General features: G+C 46.2%; 1 long non-coding RNA gene across 3 annotated transcripts; it reads left to right on the forward strand.

The window, feature by feature from the left end:
• Positions 1-6,022: 6,022 nt before the first annotated feature.
• On the forward strand, positions 6,023-17,080 carry LOC129382664 (uncharacterized). 3 transcript variants are annotated; one of them, XR_008610701.2, is made up of 3 exons: positions 6,023-6,120; positions 16,023-16,090; positions 16,859-17,080. It is a non-coding gene; the product is annotated as an uncharacterized lncRNA (long non-coding RNA). The 3 variants fall into 3 exon arrangements; XR_008610703.2 differs by lacking the exon at positions 6,023-6,120 and adding an exon at positions 11,290-11,446; XR_008610702.2 differs by lacking the exon at positions 6,023-6,120 and adding an exon at positions 13,049-13,182.
• Positions 17,081-17,615: the final 535 nt, after the last annotated feature.

Here is a 17,615-nt window from a genome sequence, read left to right on the forward strand (position 1 = left end):
TTTGTTGTGGGCATTTGCACCGCTGATACGGCTCTTTCAAGGCCAGGTGGATGGTGCTGCACAACATTCCTATAACCCGCGCCTTACCCAGGACAATCCTTGGGGTTGTAGAAGTTGATATGGGCCGCGCCATATCGGGCCCTGTTTATTCCGTCTTGTTCAATCCGAGGTGCCGACCACTCTGAAGCTCCGTTGTTGTTTCTTGTGCGTACCCCGCACTTCTCACCAATTTATGACATTGTGCAAGTCACATATGAAGATGAATTTAGAAAATTAAAGAGTGACAACTATAGATCAATAAGATGGTTTTTTGAAACCGATGCCACCTCTACAAATCAAGTCGTCTTGTGTCGGCGCCACACGTGGTGGCGGCGTAGCATGCTATATATATATATATATCCTCTCTGCTTGGAAGTCACTCAAAGCATTAGCACGGGCCGAATGTCAGGAGATAGAACTGTAACACACATTAAATGAGCGAATTTAATTTTGTGCCAAGGTGTACATAAACTGTGGTGCAACAAACGAGTTAAAGACGAGACCAAAAGTTTATCTCAGGCTTGCAATTATTATTTAATATAGAAATATGACATACAAATACAAGCATATGACCGCCATCTATTATGCCATTCTTTGTGAAACAACATCTTCTTCAAGGCGATCAGCCAACAGAAAACACCACATTGCAGGCACAACACAACAAAACCAAGCGGAAAACGAAAACACAGGCAAATAAAAATTCACCGATGATTTAAATAGTCCCTGATACAAAATCTGAGCGCAGCTGTATATGCGTTTTCATTTCGCGATATATTGGCTGGCGGGGATAGCTTTTCTCGTGCGGCACGATACAAACAAAGCCATTTGTGGCACGGTTGCTACGCTAATCGGAAAACCGCGTGAAGTATCACGTGGGTGACGCGTGGGCACGATTGACAGCAGCCGCCGCAGGCAGATCTACGCTCATGCAACGCTTTGTTTCCATACAGACCAGGCGCACTCTGGTGCCATCTCGTGGCCATCATCGACGCAAAGCGCGTCTTTCACCGCACTACGCAGTTCTTCTGACGACAGAGGCTAGTTGGGCTAGTTGGTACATGGATATAATAGGAGACTGCCAGCAAACTTGAAAGTAGAAATAATCGAGAAGCAGACGTAGACAAAGTGACAGGAAGGTGGCTGGAGTAACGACTCACTCCAGCCAGTTGTCACTTTTCCAGTTGTTACTCCAGCCACCTTCCTGTCACTTTGCCTATGTCTACTCCTCGATTATTTCTGCTTTCAAGTCTGCTATTATTTTCTTCGCACGCTTTCACCATGCCCTCCTCCACCGCTTTCCATCTCATGATTCCACTGCATCCTCCTCCTCCGCTTTCCTCCTGGCGCACTATTCGCCATCACACTGTTTCATCTCCCGCGGCGCTCCACCTAGTATATCATCCTTCACTTTCTTTGTTCTCTCCGTGACCAGAGGGCCAACACCGAAGCTCACCACAGGAACGGGCACCTAAAAGCTGCTCACTAAGAACAATAGTGATTCCGCTGAACAGCCGCCTGAAAAATACTAGCAAAAATTCACATGCACTGACCCATCATCCAATATAAGACACGCTAAAGCCAGTCCTAAATATAAATTGCCTCCAAACGAAAAGTAGCGAGAAATAGAGAATAATCTGGTTCTTTTTTTCGAATGTCGTATCAATGGACTGCTTATGCTTTTTATTTTTTCATCATGCATGCATCTTCGATAAGTTGGTTGGTCAGAGGTTGTGGATCGTTTCCTTTATATTGACGCAAATTTCTGAAGGGTTAGTGTTTAACGCATTAACCTAACGCTCATTTCTACGTTGCTGAAGAGTTGCCATGTGGCTGTTTCGGCTACTTCATCTGTTTAATGAACTACTTGTTTCATTAAGGTCATGATTTACGAGATATTGGTTATGCGCTTGTGTTCAAATGTGCAACCTAGCTGGAAGTCAGCACTAGTCCCGTAATCTTGCCTTGCTACCATTCCTTTAGGCAACGGCTTATCTTACTTCGTTATGAACCCACTCTTTAGAAACTTTCTTTCGAAGAAAGCCTGCACGTGTCACCGCAACCAAACTTTATGATGCACACCAAGGTGACATTTAACGTATCCCTGCTTGATAACCTGTGAGCGCTGACGCATAAGTCGTTCGATAAAAGCCCTTACACCAATGTACACCCACGCAATGTTCATCGCAAGCTCTTCATTTTGCTAATGATATGGTGATGAACGAGCAAAGCACTGTTTGCTGTTTGTCCAAGAAGCCTAAAAAACAGAATGACAAAAGAAAGTGCATGGTGAATGGCTCACCGCCACTACCCACGCCCCGCTCTATGCAAGTTTCATTGTCTGGCCTGCTGAGCATGAGTCTGACGCCCTCTGTGGTTCGGTGAGTCAGGGAGAGTTCGATGTTCGTGAATGCGGAATTCGAGTGAACCCTGCAGAGCCTGATGGTGGCTATTATTTTCTCTAGCGACGCTTGCTATGCCTACGATCACATGGTGTCGCTTGTATCGGTCGTTCCATCAGTCGCTATTGGGTTCGCGACAAATACATTCCTCCTCACTCTCAAAAAGAAGGAGCGCATCCGGCCGCGGGTGTCGCGCCTCCAAACGTAAAGCCCAAGAATTTTCTTAGTTTTAGAGGTATATGTCTTAAAGCGTATGAGGAAGCAATTCGTAATCTACTGAAATGATAGTTATTTGCTAAAGAATTGTAATTAGGCAATAAGTTAGATTTATTTTTTACGGCCGTTTATTATCATTTGATACCGTGTGTTTCATTCAATATTACTCATCGTTCTGTCCTTGCACAGCCAATGCGGCAAGATAATGGCCAGAAGCTTCAGATAATTACGCATCAAATCGCATTTGCAGTAACTCGGACCAGTGCACATATGGCATGTGAATGCGCTTGTTACATTATCACCGAATATTTCTACTCATGCAAACTCTCCAATTTCGTTCGCAAGGTTTTCTCGCTAACAGATTAAGAAAATCAGGCGCACCTTCTTTAGATGGAAGTGAAATAGAGATGCGAAGTAGCAGCATAGGATAATGTAAGTATTGTTACCGTGATGTTTTGAAAATTTCGACGGTTTGTCGAAAAACCCTTCCCGCCCTCCGCCCCAACCTGCGTCCGCCTTCCCTAAATGAAGCGTATTAATCTGTTGCAACCAAACAGAAAGCAATCTAAAACCAATATGTTCGCCTCATTAGGACGTCGAATTTAGAATAAAGGATTGATGGTTCAATGAAACTTGTAGCATGTCGCTGTGATTACTCAGTCTCTTTTTTTTTGCGTGCATGAACTAAAAATTATAAGTCCAGTCTTCCCATGCGGACACCTGCTTTTTTTAATCAATACTCGCCATTTTCTGGACTGAGTGTGGTGTTGAAGCGAACGTTGAAGCGAACGTTGTTTTCTTTCATAACAGCTTTTCTTAGCCAAAGCGGCTTTACTACATGCGTTGCCAAGTTTTCATTCAAGAACTGTTTCTCTCAATTCCGAGAGCTCTTTCTTTTGTACTAGTGCACCCTGGTGCCCCGCCTTCGGAAAGGCACTGGGAAAGCGGAGCGAAAGTTAGGCCTCCTGCTAACATATGTAATGCTTGAGTGTCGTATCGACCAGACTCAGGAATTTTGGGTTTTCAACCTATCGCGAGATGAGACTTGTCAAGCGAGCAATAGCGGTCAATCTCGGCGTATTCACGAGCGGCATCCTTCGCCAGATTGAAACCTCTTGGTTGATATTCCACAGAGCCTTGTGTAGTCGAATAATGATACATCGAGAGAGTTCATAGGCGAATGTGCTACGAAACAAGTGTGGCGCCAAAGCAGCGCTTGTTCCTCTGCAGCGCATATCGGTGTCAAAGACGTGTTATATGCGATGCACAGACCACAACGTGTGTCCCACAATTATTTGATTTGCAAGCACACATGCATCAGTGGGCGAATAGTAAAGTGATATTATTTTACGATTGTTTTATGCAGGTTCCACTGGGAACGACAAGAATCTTGACAGCGTACCAGCATCCATAAGAATAATATTTATAATATTATATTTCCACTTGATCGTATTGAAATCGTCCCTAATCAAACTTGCCTTCAAGGCTGCTCTATCCTTGTCCAAGCTATAGGGATTATTCTTTGCACCTTTACTGAATATTTGGTTCTTGTTTATGTAAGAACCTTGATTCGCGAAATTGTGTTTTCTTATGTATTTGGGCCTACAATGTTCTGACACCGAACATCCCGGTAAATTGTCCGACATATTATTAGCTTGTCCGTGACGCTTCCATAATTGAGCGCTAGGAGCCCTGTACAGTCGACATTTCTTGCGTTGGTATATTTTCTGTTTGAAATCACCTTACGAAGTTGCACTGTTGTGCTATCGGCAATTTTGCATCTAAGGAGCAAAAACAACTTCGCAACCATATGCCTTGTATGGACCCCGAAATCGTTCATCTGTAATGCAAAAGCGCGGGATTAAAACGAAAATGAGCATCATTAGCATCCGAAATAAGCATCATAAGCAGCCTCGCGCGCGAGCTTCGTCGGTCAAAGCACAATACTTTAGAGTAACCGTACCCAACTACGCCAAAGCGTCCCCGAATAAGTTCGAGGTCTATCCCGGCAAAAACGAAGGTATGCTCAGGAAGCTGTAACTGGCGGTACCATAACCACAATTCAAACAGATATTGCTGTGTACTTTGTTATATTATTCTATTTTACGCTGCTATTCCTGCAGGACAGATGCCGTAGAGTGTAGTGCTTGGAATGGGATATTTGTAAACATTCATAGAGTTCTCTCTAACATATATAAACGTAAACTAAAACACCTTTTGGTTTTTATAACAGAATAAATGCCTTTCTACGGGGATACACCAAGTATCTTGCAGCGTTTCCAGTATTTATTGTTCGTGTTTCCCTTGTATCTCCAAATTTGCCTTACAGCTGAAGTACCCCACGAGTCGAGGTAAAATTTAAAAGGAACAATGGGACGTGATTAGGAAGCAAGAGGCCAATATATTTCACATTTACATGTAATAAACAGATCGGGCGCATAAATTTTGAAGCGCAATACTGAATTACATGAGAAGCGTATGATTTAAAGAAGCTTGCGACATGGCAACACAACGGCATTTTCTGCAGCCGCTCAGTTTGTTTAGCTTATGCATTCGCGTTTGTTCGCTTATTCATTTGTGGCAATAATGATAAAATTGGTTTTCGTGCTTTTAAATTTAGGAAACGATTCGATAAGGTCCCTCACAAGAAGTAATAATAAAGCAAAGAAAATTTGGCCATTATGTGCTGTTTTATGCTGGGATTGCAGCACACATGAATAATCACGAACAATTTATCTATGTGGAGGTGGGGGGGTACAGCACAGGTACGGTTGTGTGATCGCTTATGGTTTTTGTGTTTGTTACAGCCTCTGACTCAGAAGCGACCGTTTACGCGAGGAATCGTAGACGTCCCTCAAGTGTCATCCCCATAGTCAACTCGTCATTGCACTTAGGAGGCCCATTGTAGAGAAATGTTTCGAAATAACGCCGCATCGAAATATATATTGCTTGTCAAATAGGCAGCCCTATAAACCCACGCATAGTCGGAGCTGAATATGTATGTGAAGCAATCAGATGCTAATAATGAAGATGAAAACAAAAATATCGGGCCAACAAAGAAATTACAGCGATATTTGATATGACAGTACGATGTATGAGCGCATGCTACAGCTTGATGTCAAAGTATTCCACTAGCCCATGTACATTACCGACCAGTCCCAGAAAAGGATTTTTTGTTAAATATGTCTGTCAAGCAGCTCATGAGTGCAATTGACCTGCATTAATGGAATGTTTAAGCGGACGTGGAAATGGCCTTATAGAAATGACAACTTTAAATTGCAATCAACATTAAAGTATTTTTGGTTCAGTTCTCCAGGAAAAAAATGTGCATCATACTTATTTTTAGGCCAGTAGATTGAGCACGGGACGTCTGAGAGGAGTTATATAAAGCGGTGGTAAAAGCGTTGATCACTACAGGACTCTCGCCGTCTTCGTCGCATCTCCTTTCTTTGCATCCATCCTAGAGGTGAGAGACGCATCCATATACAATTTGCTGTAGTGCTGAGCCTGGATGTCCTTAGTCTTCAGTATACTTAAAGAATAATCATATATTGCTCTGTATTTAAACAAATATTAAATTTTATTCCGGTTAGCATTATTGGTCTACACGATTTTTCAGTTGAGCTAAACCTTAAAGATATGCAAATGCTACGTAGCTAGAAGGGTAATGTTGCTTGCTGTCGCTTCGAAGTGCTCAGATTATACTTTGCACTCCGCCTAATTAGATAATTAATAGTAAATATGCTCAACTTCTCAATTCTTAAAATTATAGTAAAAATGTTAATACCATAATTGCATAGCAACACCAGAAACTCCCCATACAGCCTTCTGTTGCTCTATACGTGCCATATAAAAGTGTTTTTCCGAGTTTCAAAGATGCCTGCGAATACGCGCAAAGTGCGTCGAGCGGCCAGGCGAGGGACAATTTTGCCTGTATTTATCCTCTCATCCTCGGCCTCGACCTCCTCTCCACGCATTCTGCTCTCATAGACTGTTACTCTTACGCTTAGCCTTGTCCTGCCTGTTCTGGATCTCACTGAACCAACCCCCAGACCCTTAGTTCCCTAAACTTCGTTCGCTTGCCACCTTCGGCGCTGACTTACGGTAACGTTTTGTGATCCCCACCGGCGCACGACTGTCACTACATCGTGGCTTGCATGCAAGACGTCCACCTTTATAACAGTACCTCATGAAGTACTATAACATACTATACTACATACCTATACCTATACCATACTATACCTATAAAGTACTATAACAGTACCTCATACAGTGCTATCTGTTAAGGTGAATAGCGTCTGCCTGCCAATGGTCAATTTTGATTTGACGACAGAAGTGCTGCCACGCAGAATGCCCCTGGCTCAGCTTTGATGATCAGTCGCACGGCAAGCATCAGCTCTCTGCTGCTCAGAGCATTCTGGGCACATGGTCGAATTTTTGCATACGCCGTTGACATGCCCTATCTTCAAACTATTACGGCACTGAAGTGGTCGTGGAAGGAAAGATCGCACTCGATTACGAGAAAATCCAACTAACACGTGGGATGGCAAGCTTCCTCCCTTGAAGGTTATCCTCACAACGTGATTCTCATAGCTGACGGATTTGAATAATAGTGGCATCCGCTGTGGCTCCAGTGTGACGGATATGGCTTGCCTGTTCAGCCTATTCAGGTCGTCGGTTAGCGTCTCGGGCAAGAGGAGTATGGTATGAGCTGTGCCAATGTTCTTTGCCATCGCCGTCGTCCTTTTTTTGAAGACGAGGAAGCAGTGACGATTCTCTTCATTCTATTTTGCCTCCCAACTGTCAAGTAATCACCGTCCTCCGATAGAACCTCGTCTTAAGCAGAGTAGTACAGCATGGTGTCCTCGCTGACTGTGTCGCTCATGTAGTGGTTGCGCTTCCTCAGAGCGCTTGAGGCTGTGACGTCTGTCTCCTCCGGACGTCTAGCGGCCTCCGCTTCCATCGCCGAAGCTCTCGGGAGCGGCGTCTGACGAAAGCACGCAGAAATACATGTAAAATTAGAGTTGTGGATAACGGGGTTCCGCACAAGAGTCACTTCTTCCTCTTCTCGCAAACGTTCGCAAGATGCTTGCAAAGAACATTATTGAACCCCCCTGTAGTACATGGGCGTCACCTGTTGTACTGCTGAAAAAAAAAGACGGCTCAGGACGATTTTGCGTGGATTATCGGCATCTTCATCATCATCAGCTTGGCTATGCCCACTGCAGGGAAAAGGCCTCTCCTATACTTCTCTAACTACCCTGGTCGTGTGCTAATTGTGGCCATGTTGTCCCTGCAGATGCTGTGATGGCGTAGAGGTAGAGGATTCGCCTCGCGTGCGAAAGGACAGTGGTTCCAATCCCGGCGCCGTGCAATTTTCCACAGGAAAAAAAAATCCGCGTGGTGATAAAATTACATAAACAGGCCTGTAGTGCGTCCTGATTCCGGTGACCAGAACCGGTAACGCACTCCCTCGCCAGAGCAGGATTGGCCACAACCTCCTATATGAATACAGCAATCGGCATCCTAACAGTGTTACAAAAAAGGACGTGTATCCAACACCTCGCATTTGTGACGCCTTTGACTGCCTCCATGGTGCTCGCTATTTCTCATCCGTTGAGCTTCGATCCGGCTACTGGCAGATCGCAATGAACGATCTGGACCGGGAGCAGGCCTCCTTTGTAACACCCGACGCTTTTTTGCAATTCAGAGTGATGCCATTTGGCCTATGTAACGCTACTTCCTCATTTGAACGCATGATGCAATCCCTTCTTCACGGTTTCAAGTGGTACACTTGTCCGTACTATTTGAACGACGTTACAGAATTCTCCCACACATTCACTACACACCACGAGTGCCTCTTAGCAGTCCTGGACGCTTTTTGTCGAGCCGGTCTGCAACTGAACACATCAAAATGTTAATTTGGACATCTCGTAGATACTAGCGAAGTGCAACCGGACTCAGGCAAACTTCAAGCATTTAGGCACTTCCCTGTTCAGAAATATGCCCCAAGAATGTTCTCAGCTTCATCGGTCTTTCCTCTTACTTCCGCCGCTTCGTGAAAAAAGTTGTGGCAATAGCACGACCAGTGACCGAGCTTTTGAAGAAAAAGAGGCGATAACGAGGCATCCATGCTCTCGCAGCTAATCAATCTTCTCACAACGCAACACAAAAAAACCGTTCTCACCAATTTATATACTTCTCCACCTATCGAAGTCCGCGCAGATGTCAGCGGCCACGGAATTGGGGGAGTACTAGCACAATGCCAGCGTGGCAACGAACGTGTAATCGTTTACGTCAGAAGGCTCCTTTCATCTTCGGAGCGCAACTATTTTATCGCGGAGCGTGAGTGTCTCTCCCCAATTTGTGTGGTTCTGAAGTTCCACCCATACTTATACCGCCGACCCTTTTCAGCCGTCATGGACCATCATGCGCGTTCCTGGTTGCGCTCACTGCAAGATCCTACACGAAGACTTGGTCGCTTGGCGTTACGCCTCCAACAACATTCGTCTTTTGTAATCTACAAATCTGACCCTCCCTACAAGCACGCTCATTTTCTCTCTCGGTACCCCGTCGACGAACCTGTAGGCTCAGACACTAGTACGGCCAATGGGAATTTTGTCTGTGTCGAACCTTTCCTAACATCTCCGATGAGGAGTGCCGAGACCTGTCTCCTCGAGTACCTATCTAGCATTTGCACTCTACACCTACCGACGCCTCCGTTCACCTATATGTCCTCCAGGGCGGCATTCTGTACCGAAGGAACTGCCTCACTGGCGGGTCTGATCTTCTTGTCGTGCCCAAACATCTACGACGGACTGTGCCCTTTGAGCTCCATTACGCACATACTGCCGGGCACCTTGTGTTAAAGCGGACATACGACCGCGTCCGGCGCCGTTTCTATTGGCCCGGGATCACTCACTCCGTCCGACGGTATACTTTGCTGCCTGTGATTCGTGCCAGCATGGGAAAATGCCTGAATGGCTACCATCCTGTCATCGGCAGCCGATCACCGTCCCTGTGGAACCATTATTTCGTGTTGGATTAGACGTCCTCGCCCCCTTGGCCACATCACCCTCATGAAACAAATGGCTAGCAGTGTTAGCTGATTACGCCAACCCATACGCCATAACGCCGTTTACCCGACCAGTTGCGCCACTGACGTCGCAGACTTTCTCGCACGATTTCATGTTGCATCATGGAGACCCGAGAGAGCTTCTACTGACCGTCGTCGTAACTTTTTATCGAAAGTCATCGCCGAAATTGTGCACTCCTGCTTCATTCAACAGAAGCTGACCACCTCATACCATCCTCAAACCGCTAGACTGACGGTTAAACCGTACCTTCAAAGGTATACTGTCCATGTACATCCGTGAGCAAAAGTGTACGGACCACAGGGTCGCCGAAAAGTCTAAATTTCTTCGTAACTAACACGCATAAACTCAAATCGACGACGACAAAGGAAAGTACCTAAGGCCAAGTTTGGATTGCAGTCCTGAATTCCAAGTTGCATTCACAGGTAGATGTAAAAAGCGGCTTTTTAGCACAGCCCATTGTTCGTATACTTTTCCTTACGGGTGCACGTTCCGAAGAACCACCATGACTAAGACATTGCCCGGCCTTACGTCACATTTGAGTACAATTCTTCTCGGCACGACACTGCCGGATTTTCTCCGTTTTACTTATTGTACGGTTGCGAACCGACCTGTCCCCTTGATACAGCACTTCCTCCTGCTGCGACCTCAACTAGCGGGTATGCGCCCGACGCCATCACCCTCGCCGACCGCGCACGTCAGCTTGCTCGTACTCGACTGACGGCCTCACGAACCACTTAGCAGCCTCTCTACAACGCCCGCCGTTCTGACGCACAGTTTTCGTCTGGCGCGCTCGTACTCCTGTGGTCGCCCTCTCGTCACGTCATACTTTCAGAGAAGCTCATTTCGCAATACACAGTACCCTACCGCCAGGTGTGCCAAGTGACGCCAGTGGCGTAGGAGATTGCTGCTCTAAGTTTGACCTTGCCTCTACTCTGGCGTCCAGTATGTCATGCATGTCAGTAAGCTCAAGCCCTACTGCACTACTTCCGAGCCCTACCTTTACATACTCCGGGACTGCGCTTTTGCTGCCGGGGATAATGCTACGGACCAGGGGCGCTATAACGCAAAACTGATCGAAACTTTTCTATTCCAGTTCTCCAATCAGCGTTCCGCAATTGGTCAAAAACTTTGCTAGGCCATCCCCGCTTCACTTGTCTGTCACGCGACGTCACGAATACCGCGACAGCTCCCCATCTCATACAACGTGTAAACACTGATTATGCATTATTTGACCGAACAAAATAAAACGTGTTCTTTCTGATTTGAAGAATTTTCGCCATTATTAGCCTTCGACTATTGGCGAGATGTTTACGGCTGCACCAACTTCACCTATCTCTCACGCGACGTCAAGAAACAACGAGAACTCGCCGCGTCAAAGTGACGTGTACGCGTTAAAGATGCATTAATATGCGGAACAAAAGGGAAGTTTCTTCTTAATACCTGCAAGCTGCCCCGTTCCGAAAGGAATAAAAGGTCGCTGCCACCAATCGCTTTTTCTTTAAAACGCAAATATCAGCAGCAGGCGAGCAAACGCCAATGGGCGCGAAGCCACTTTGCCGTGAAAGGACGCGGAAACGTATGCGCAATATGCCTGCGAGGAAAGCGATCAACGCCGCAATCGCGGCTGGAAAACACTGACGTTTTCATCCGGAGGATGTACAGCGCACAAAGACCGATCGACTGAAACGCCTTCAAGTAAGCTGCCTTTCGCGGAAGTTGACACTTTGTTAGTTTCCAGCGGCACTTTATGTACGCGGGTGTTGGGCATCATTTGTTCTTGCTCAAATCTGTGTGTTTGATGCCAGAAAGAACGCAAGTAGGCTGGAGCAGTGCATTCGGTAGACGTGGATTGTACAGTGCCGTGTCGGCAGTCTCTCTAATGTTAGAGGAGAGTGGTGGAAACGCGGGTGATTGCGAAACACTATATGTATCGGGAAAAGAGCTATCGCATACGTGTTTAGATTAGCTTAACAGCTCCTACCAGTATTGCTACTCGGAGTCGAGGACTAGAGACGGACTCTTGGAGCAGAACGAGAGGAGATGAAGAGCCTTGTACAATATGAACAGATAAAGCAGGTTATAGCGTACAGGTAGCGGTGCCGAAGAACGCACACCGACGGGGCGGCTGGCGGCGACTCTCTCTTCTAACAATGGGCCGGTTCCGTCTTATTTCCCTTTGGCGATCCGACATCGCCAGGAACGAGGTGGGGCGGGTATCGACGTCACCTGAGTCGCATTTTTCTTTCGTAGGGGCAGGAGTCTTGGTGCCGCGATCCATCGGATTCCACAATCCGACCCACGGAAGGCGGCCATTGGTGGAGCGTTGCAGGTTGTCGGTCACAAGGGCAACCACTCCAGAAGAACAAGGCGGGAGGGGGGAGCGCCTGTTGGCTCGAGATAGGCACGCAGTGTGGCACAATAGCGCACCCGCCACCACAAAATGCATCCATAAGTAGAGCTGTTCGACACAGCTAAGACGATTGAATACGCTTGAACATCCGACAACTGCCATCACGAAACAAAAACACCCTCGCCTTAGTGCAGTGTAAATGCGCTCAGCAAAACGAATACCACATTTTTAAAGCACAAACGGTTCTATGTAACTAAGAAACAAATACTTAAACCCACGCAAACGACATAAGAACAAAGGCGAATCAAAACTCTGCACTGGCAGTTACTGCTGTTGCGTACGACACATAAATGAAGCCACAATCAAAATGAGGCAATTAGGCACTTCCTAGCCTACATATCCATAAGTACAGCAAACAAACGGCAACCCTGGCGCTCTCTTTACTCAAGCCTCCAGGAATCAGATTTTCGTTAAAAAGAACAGCGAACAAAGAAAATTACAGTTTATAGCGAACAGAAAAGACAAAAAGCCTAAAACAATGCGCTGTTTAATGTGCAACCATTTCAGATGGGCTTGAGTAGGTCGACCGTTCGTGAGTCTGCGCACTGTCCACTCGCGAGAGAAGAATAAAGCTGGGTTGCCCGACGCACCTGCTACTTTCGAAGCGTGCTCTCCTAGTTCGGGGAGGAAGGCGCATTCATGCTGTCCTTTTGTTGGCTAGGCAGTCGCCTTTCTTTCACCCAGCAAGGATGCGGCCACTGAAGCAGGCTTTCGAACATGCCCGATGCTTCTTTACATTCGTATGCTTGGAATGCCTTGACACCACTGAGAACAGGCGGCATTTACGGCGCCTGAAATTCGTACAATCCTTTATTTACGGACGTGCGTCACGCCTATTCTGCATTTTTACAACCGCCTAAGCTTCGGATTTAGTCCACTCTGGTTTTTCTTAACGTCTTGGCTGTTGGCACGCTTGACTCGGCACGCATCGCCGCGCGAGTACCACGTTCTCGGCTTGTGCTTTCGTCGCTTGACTTCGGCGCAGCCAGCCAAGCTTCCGATCTCGGCACTCGTATTCCAGGTACGTTGCCTTCTCGTTGCAACGATACTACCATGGGCGGCAAAACCAAGCCAACCTCGTTGTCCTCGCTACATGTCACTGCTTCTGACAGAACGGGACGGGATTCGACGCCACCTCAACAAGCCGACTCCCCCTGCGGTCTCTCCTCGGCAGGCTGGATTTTATCAAAGCCATCGAAATTAAAGGGCCACTGTGAACCACTCTTTCCAAAGTGACCTAAGTAGATGACGAAATGACATTGTGTTTGCGCTCGTCACACAGCCTCTACACCAGCACCCCATCATTTAATACAGATCCTGAGCTAACAGTTATCTCAATAGGTGGTCTGTCCTCGACAAGCTCGCCATTGTCGCTATCACCCAGGCCATCGACGGTGGCCTGCCTCAATGCATCATATTGCCTCAACAAAGCCTTGTTGGCCTCATCGTAGTCCCGATTCTTCTCACCAAGCAGCACTTCCAAAATACACGCGACATTACAAGGGAGCCATGGGATCAAGCTCTCGGACCACAGGTCCCAGCTCGCTCTTCTTCATGTGCTCGTTATAAATAAGAGCAAAATATAAGAAACATTCGCTGGTCTTGAAGGCGTGAATTAAGGCAGCATCGGGCTCTTCTTCCAATTAAATTTTTGAATTTCTCGTTCAAGTTCTTTCATCCAAACAGCGTGCAGTCATGTTGGCTCTTTTGCCTCTCTCTCGTGCCTCCGGCGATTTTCTGCTTCTTCACGGCCACGACTCTCATATCTTTCTCGTAGCTTTCCCTCCAGGTTTCGCTCAACAAGCAATTCCCAAGCTTCCTCAACTTCCACGACCATCACGTCCTCTGCCTGCATCATGTCGAGAATCACTTTCCCTGTTTTTACGGAATTGGCGCAAATGCCGAGCTCCTTGCGTATTCGAATGAAGTCCTGAACTTCGAATCCCTCCATCGCGATCTCATTCCTCGTGTTGCTTCTCCACTATATTGTCCCTTACCTCAACATAGAATCTAATGTTTAAAGAAAGTAAATTCGTAAGTGATAGGCCACCAAAATATAAAACCCTCTCCTAACATCTGCCTGTGCTAGAGACGTCTGGCGAATTGAAAAGCAAACGTCAGGCACTAACCCAGCTAAAGTATCTGACACCCGGCGGTCTCGTAGTGGCAATCGAGTGGCGTAGCGGGCGTCTTTGAGCCTCACATATGACAGCATTGTATGCGCTGTTGAGATACTGGTTCGCCAATACTACAGCTGCAATGCTCCCTTCCGACTCCTCGGAGTCGACAATGCGAGACAATCTCTTCGAGCAGACGAAAAGGAGACGAAACGCTTTCTACACTATGTAGCAGATACAGCTGGTAATCGCGTAGATGAGGCGGTGCTGAAGAGAGCGCCAAACCGACGGGGCAGCCGGCAGCGACTATCTCTTCTAACAAGGGCTTTTTGCGCCTTAAATTCCTTTGGAAATTCGACGTCCGCAGGAACCAGGGGGCGGGTGCTGGCGTCACCCACGTCCCATTCTCCTTCCGTCGGTGCAGCAGTGTTGGTGCACCGGGCCACGTGATTCCTAGGTTCAGATAACTGGAAGGGGTCGGTAGTTCATGCAGCTTTGCAGGTTGTGAGTTACAAAAGCAAATACTTCAGAAGAACGAGGGGGGGGCAGGAGGGAGCGCCCGTCGCTTCGTTGATAGGCACGCACTGCGGGAGAACACCGGGTATGAAGCGACAAGAAGTGCTCATAACACGCAAACAACTAAGATATATCGTTGCGGCATCAACACTTCAGAAGAAAGTCTGCCGGTAAGTTCAACATGCGCCTGAAATCCGGGACAAGCCGCCGCACTTTCGTGGTTTCACCTGCGCCCGGAACAGCTACCGTTGAAAAAGCATTCATAAAACCCCAGTACATGCTTATCCCGTCTCTATAAGCTTCCGAACTCGGAAAGAAATGTTTCCTGCGTGCATAATTTACTAGTATCATACACCAAGCGCTACTCACGAACGAGAACGATGTGTTCAGTATAGATATACCCGGAATCACTTGTCATTTACAACAGTATTTGTTTCCCACCGATGAAAGGATAAAACGACGAAAGGATAAAAAAGGTAACATTGTATTAGAATAGGCTTAGGCTCATATGGCGAGGAATCTAGGGACGATGCTTTATTGTTATCGTTTGGTCAGGTTTCTGTGGTGAATCATCCTTTTTGTTGTATCGCTATAAGGAAATAGGAATGTGTTGTAGGCACTCGTTCATAGCTCGGCCTTTACAAGATATTGCATTGGGATATTTTGATTTGTTCTTCAATAAAGACAGAATGGCGTTAGGATTCTACAAGCGAGAGGTTCTACTTCAATAACTAACCCTTTAGCCCGATTCCAGTTGGACGCTGAAAACGCTCGAAGCCTATGGGGCAAAACGCAAAAATAATGCAGATATTCTTTCACGACTAAGTGCCCAACACTCAAGTTGTTTTCTAGAGATCCGCTTGAGGTAAGCCATTGGAATGTAGTCATATTGTAATTCTATAAACACTTGCAAGATACTTCGAATACGCGGCCTAATCACTGTCCCAGCGTTGCCACATTGTAAGCATAGCATTCTTGCATTCAATTAGGTTTCTTGGTAAAATATGTAGAACACTTCGTGAAGAATTATCAATTTTCTGTTGCTAATGCACGAATACTAGCAAGGTTATTTATTAGCAACTTCAAAATAATTACAGTTCACCCATACATTTTACGACCTTAATTCAAATGCGTAAGCAGAGGATTCGACGAGTGTAGTGATAACACATCAATCTATTATGGGCGCACGAACGATATTTAGGAAAATATGTATACTTCTTGTGCCCAGCTCTCAAGTCAAAGACATGGACAGCTTGCTTGGGAAATACCTCTTCGGGGTGGTTGCTGCCGTGCTCGGTAAGATTACGCAGCCAATGGAGGTATTACCTCAACTTCAGGGGGGTGGGGACCCACTGGAAAGGAGATGGCGACAGCGTCTACGCAATTTTTCGGAAAAAAGCTTCATTATTTTGGTGTTCGCGGTGATATAGGGACAAACAGATGAAAAATTAGAATCGCCTAAGATTGCCAAGAAGAATGGGGCTTCCCGGTGTCAGATTCCTTCGATTTCGATGCACAGACGAGATCATCATTATCTTTTACTGCAATTTGTCACCGATGTAATGCGTTTAGAAATTTTGGTGGGTCTGCCTTCTATATACAGATACATTAAAGGTTTGTTGTTGCGTACGAACAGTCAATGTTTAGTTGCTGTGTCAATCGGCGTTCGATTCGGCGCAGCATTTTTATATTTTCTTATTGACGATCATGGAACAAGGTAATCCACATGCGGCAGACAACGCCGTAACATAATAAAAGAACATAGCTTTCTATCGCCCCTTTACTATACGCTTGAGCTTTCTTTGTTGACTACGATTTGTCAATCAGTGCATCTGGTTTTCAGAGCCTTTAACACCCACGACAAAAGTAACAATCTGTAGCAGCTGTCCTTACAACATGTTTTTCTGTCTTCGTACAACTGCAGCATTTATACTGACACTGAATAAGTGAGAAAATTGAGGGCTATAAATATCGAGAAATATATATTCCAGTACTTGCTCTTTTTTTCTCGTCCCCTTTTGGATCATACGAGCGAACCACCACCTCTGATTTATCATTTTGCAGCTATGCTGATCATGGCCCCAAATGAAGCTGGGGCAATTCCACCTGAAGTCCTCTTAACCTTGGGACGAAATGAAGAGCATGTCGAGTAACGAAGCATCAGTCTTCGGGATACAGTGCTGCTGGTTGGCGTTCCATTGACGACACCTGCTACGTAACTGAATAAAATTAATGAAGCAAAATACCCTGGAATGAATAAACTGGACATTATTGGAGACAAACTCACTTTTCTACCGAGTGTCACATTTTTTTTTTCATTTCCTTCCGTGTAATCGCCCTTAGGCGCTGCTATACATATATTTCTCATTCTGTTCCTTCGTCGCATGATGCTAAAGAGTCTTTCTTAATATATCTCGTGCTAAAAATGAAGAAAGGGCGTCAACCGAGGGGCCCGATGTTTATTTGTCATATCATAGGAAGCCAACAAGCACTGACACCAAGGTACACGCAGGTGAAATCACTTGTGCTTATTAAATGAAAATGAGGAATCGGTAAATTAATGGAAATGAAGGTGGATGAAGAAACAAGTTAGCGACTGTGAGGAATGATCCCACAACATTCGCATTTCGCGTGCGATGCTCTACCAATTAAGCTACCGCGGCGCCATTTCCCCATCCACTTTCTTGGGCATTTGTGTGTCCTGGTAGAACCCTGGGAGTGTTAGCCAGCAGTACCACTCACAGGCCTCGGAAGCGGATGTAGAACATCCTATCTACTCCAGGCGTCCCGAGAACGTGATCCTTTTGGGTGAAGGGAACCG

This window comes from Dermacentor andersoni, chromosome 6 (genome assembly GCF_023375885.2).
Source record: "Dermacentor andersoni chromosome 6, qqDerAnde1_hic_scaffold, whole genome shotgun sequence".
NCBI lineage: Eukaryota > Metazoa > Arthropoda > Arachnida > Ixodida > Ixodidae > Dermacentor > Dermacentor andersoni.